The sequence below is a fragment of the Notamacropus eugenii genome, chromosome 1 (assembly GCF_028372415.1).
Source record: "Notamacropus eugenii isolate mMacEug1 chromosome 1, mMacEug1.pri_v2, whole genome shotgun sequence".
Taxonomy (NCBI): Eukaryota; Metazoa; Chordata; class Mammalia; order Diprotodontia; family Macropodidae; genus Notamacropus; species Notamacropus eugenii.
In genome coordinates, this window is record NC_092872.1 from 451,965,213 (window position 1) to 451,969,995 (window position 4,783).

Consider the following 4,783-nt stretch of genomic DNA (forward strand, 5'->3'; position numbering starts at 1 on the left):
GGTATTTTGTGCAAAACCTTTTCAATTTAATGTAATCAAAATTATCCATGTTTGCATTTCATAATGTTCTCTGTCTCTTGTTTGGTGATAAATTTCTCCATTCTCCATAAATCTGACAAATATGCTATCCCTTGCTCCCCTGATTTGTTTATAGTATCAGCCTTTATACCTAGATCATGTACCTATTTGGACTTGAAGTACTTTTTTACATCTGTATTCTTGACCACCTGTCAGAAGTGTGGGGTGCCATTGCCTTGCTGGCCACTAGGAAAGCTTACTACAAATTCTCAACAGAGTGTAGTGAGAAGAAGGATATAAACTATTAGCTACAGGAGCATGGAGGCCAGAGATGAAGTAAAAGAGATGTACAGGGTGTTCTGGGGATTGCCATATCTTGGGAGTTATACGTAATTTTCAGGATCACATGAGCATCACAAGCACTGACCTAGAAAAGGATTGATATGGGAGTAGTTCTGAAGGGGAAAATGGAATGTTTTGGCAACATATTGGATATAGGTAGTAAAACCAAGTGAAGATTCAAGGATAATACCAATGTTGTGAGGCTAGATAACTGAGAGGATGATGGTGATTTATTCTATCTTTAATTGTATCTCCAGCACTTAGCAAATTGCATAATACACAGTAGGCATTTAATGACTGCTTACTGACTTAAATCTTTGTCTTCTACAAGAAAAGAGAAGTTTGGAAAAAAGAAAGGTTTGGGGGAAAAGATTTGGGATTTGGACATGGAGAGTATGAAATTTCTTTGGTACATCTAGTATGAGATTTTCAAAAGATAATTGATGATGCTAGTCTTAAGTTCAGTACAGTTATTAGGGCTTGTTTGATATATAAATTTGGGAATAGTCTCACTAGACATGATGATTGAATGCATGGAAACTAAAAAGATCACCAAGCAACATTGTATAGAGGGAGAATAAGACTGAAGACAGACTCCTGTGGGATAACAAAGGATATTGGGCATGACCTGGATGAAGATCTAAAAAAGAAGACTGAAGATAGAGGAAACAGAAGAAAAAAGAAAGAACAATATCATGAAAACTTAGAAAAAAGTATGCTGGACAAAATGGAGCTTGATACTGTCAAAGGATGTAGAGAGATCAAGAGGATAGGAACTGTGGAAAAATTATTAAATTTAGCAATTAAAAGATCATTGGTAAATTTAGAGACAGCAGCTCATCACTCATTACAGAGTTAAGAAAAATGAGGGGATAGGATAGACAAGTCCCCTTCTTGTTGGTCTCCCTGGATCAAGTCTTTCCAGACTTCAGTCCATCCTTCACTCAGTTAGCAGAATGATAATCTTAAACTCTGACCATGTCCTTTTCATTCAACTTCAGGAGCTACCTATTACCCCAAGGTCAAATATACAATCTTCTGCTTGACATTTAAGAGCCCTTCATAGTGTGGTCCCTCCTACCTTTATAGTCTTCCTACATCTTATTCCGCCTCCCATGCTCTATGATCCTATCACACTAGCCTCTTGCTATTCCTACCACACACAAAACACTGCATTTTCTAAGAATTTTCACTGGCTATCCCTCATGGCTGAAATTTTCTCCCTTCTTATCCCCACCTCCTGGCTATATCGACTTCTTTCAAGTCTTACATAACACCCCGCCTTTTGCAAGAAGACTTTCTCAGTTCTCCCCAATCTTAATGTCTTTGCTCTGAGTTTATCTCCAGTTTATCATGTATCTATTTTGTTTGTACATAGTTTGAATGTTGTCTCCCCAGTTAGATTATGAGGTCTTAGAGATAAGGGACTAGTTTTGGCCTTTCTTTGCAACTCTATCATTTCCCATGAAACACAATAGATATTTTATAAATGTTTGGTGTCTTGATTTGACTTTATCTCTTTTATTCATTACTATGCTTTTTTGCACTATCAGTCAGCAAAAATACCCTTGGTAGTAAAATGCACACACTAGCTCTACAATACACCAAGTCACCCCTTATTGCATAAGCACCCTTACATAATGGAACATTTTCTATGTTTGCCCTGACCAACAGTGAAATGGCTTTCTTTGGTTACATTGCTTTGCTTAACACTGGGAATGATCGTTGGAAATGTGATCACAGCAGCTGTTCAGTATTAAGATTGTACCAGATGCTACCACAGATCCTTCCAACACTAAAATTCTATTATTTTTTAGGTTACACACCAACATCAAATAAATGTCCGTAGAGTCCTTTCTAAAGAAGAAAAAACTTTTTGAGCCAGACTAACCACATGGGAGTGAAAGAATTATCCTCTTGGGACTTTGGGATAACCCTCCAACTCAAGTGCTACTTTTTACACTCTTTCTAGGGGGTCTACTTGCTTACTGCATTTGGAAACCTAATTATCAACCTACTTGGCTCACAATTTTAAACACTCATGTACCTTTTTTTCTGGGTAACTTTTCTCTTGCTCTCTCTGCTAATGTTGTTCCCTAGGCTCCAGTCCAAGTGTTGTCCAAAATGGGACTGAGCAGTCCAGCTCTTCTTATACTTCATTTTTGGCACAACACAATGTGTGCTATTAACTGTAAAGTCCTATGGCCAGTTCTTGGCAATATCCGACCCCATTCACTAAGCTCTCATCATGATTTGGAAATTATGTGACTACTTGGTCATAGGGTGCTGGGTCAGTGCTGTTTTGATATCCTTAGTGGATACTACATTTACACTATGCCTCCCCTACCAAGGATTGCTTATTTCTTTTGTGAGGCCATGATAATCTTGTTCTTGGCATCTGGAAATACTCACAGATGACAGACAGTCCTTTTCTTCAGGTTGTAATGATTCTCCTTATACTTGTGTCCTTGCTCTTTGTCTCCTATGGCTCTATCATAATGACTTTCATCAGAATAGAGACACCTTCAACAAGGTTTTCTCCACCTATGGTTTCCACCTTCTTGTGATTATCCTATTTTATGGATCAGTAATCATGACCCATGTGACGCCCAGGTCATCCAAAGAGTAGGGGAAGCTGATGTCTATGCTGTATGCTGTGGCAAATTATGCTCTCATCTAATTTCTCATTAATACTCTCATCTAAAATCTGAGGAAGAAAGATGTGAATAAAGTACTCAGGAATGTAGGCAACACAGCATAATCTTGGAGAAAATGATTCCCCTACAATAATTTCATTAATCGGAATATCTTGGTTCTAAAACTTGCTCCACCATGCACATGTGAGCACAAACACAGATATGTATGCATGCAAGCACAAAGACACACAGAGTTCCAAATAGAGGAAATGCATTTCCCCTCATGATTGACAGTAGGCGAGGTAGTATTTTACTACGCATAACACATGATATCTTTAGAAAGCAGCAAAAATAACCATGAGGACAAAAGATCAGTCCAGACATGCCTACCAGAAGTGTACAGAGCCTGACCATGACAAAGTCTGAAGTCAGAAATTGTGATAAAAGAATGAACAAGAAGAACAAAACCTAATTCTCCCTTCCCCCAAAAAAGGTTTTGTGGGACAGAGAAGCTTAAAACATAAACTCAGAAACAGAAAATGAGTCCAAAATACCTGCAAGGAAAGTCACAAAGAGAAATATAGGTTTGGCATATGTTCATCTAGAATTCTTAGAAAAATGAAAACAAGTTTTTAAAAGATATTTTGAAATTTTCTTTATAAATGAAACAATAAGACCCAAAGGAAAAAGTTGGAAAACCAGTGAAAGCTACAGAAGAAAGAACTATAAATAATTAATAGCTTGGTTCAAGAGGTACAAAACTTACCCAAGAACCAAATTCTCTGAAAATTAGAATGGATTAAATAGAAGCTAATGATTTAATAAAAATAAGAAATATTGAAACAAATGTAGAAGATTGAAAAATAGAAGAAAATATAAAGTATCTCATAGCAAAAACAGAAAATAGATCAAACAGAGGGAATTTGAGATTCAATGGAATAACTGAAAACCATGACCAAAAATGAGCCTGTGTCATGTTGTAAGAAATCAATTGCACACACACACACACACACACACACACACACACACACACACACACACACACACACACACACACACAACTGACCGGATCTCTTAGAACCAGAGGACATAGTGGAAATAGAAAGAATGCATATATCACCTTCTAAAGGAATTCCCAAAATAAATATTGCTAAGAGTATTAAAACTGAAATCCAGAGGTTCTAGATCAAAGAAAAAATACATAGAAAGTTGCTCAAAAGAAGTATTTTAAGTATAAAAGAGTGACTGTCAGGATCACACAAGTTTTAGCAGCCACAAATAATAACAGAGACTGGAATAAGATATTCTTGAAGGCTTATTTTTATTGAAGAATTATTTATCAGCAGAACTGAATATAATTTTATATGGGAAAAATGGATCATTAATGAAATACAGAACTTTTAAGCATTCTTGATTGAAAACCAAAACTAAGTAGAAACTGGAAATACAAATAGAGTAATCAAGACAAACATGAGAAAAGGAAAAAAAAAGTGAACAGGCCTAAGGGATTAAAACAGGATAAACTGTTTACATTCTAATATGGGGAGAAAATAATTTGTCCTATCATTTCTATCATCATCTGGGATCAAAAACAGGAGTCATTTTTAACAAAAATATCTTGAAGTGGTTCTTCATATATGCTCCTGAATGAAGAAAATCACACAAACGTTTTGATTGGGTCCTCTACAATTCTTTTACATAACCTTAATTAGAAATTCCCTCATTCTCAACAGTACTAATACACCTCCCTTATAAATTCACTATCCCTTTCTCTACAGTAGCTGTTT

At 36.2% G+C, this 4,783-nt stretch overlaps 1 pseudogene; it reads left to right on the top strand.

Annotated features, from left to right (window-relative positions):
• Nucleotides 1-1,087: 1,087 nt before the first annotated feature.
• On the top strand, nucleotides 1,088-3,040 carry LOC140518359 (olfactory receptor 2D2-like; annotated as a pseudogene).
• The last annotated feature ends 1,743 nt before the right edge of the window (nucleotides 3,041-4,783 follow it).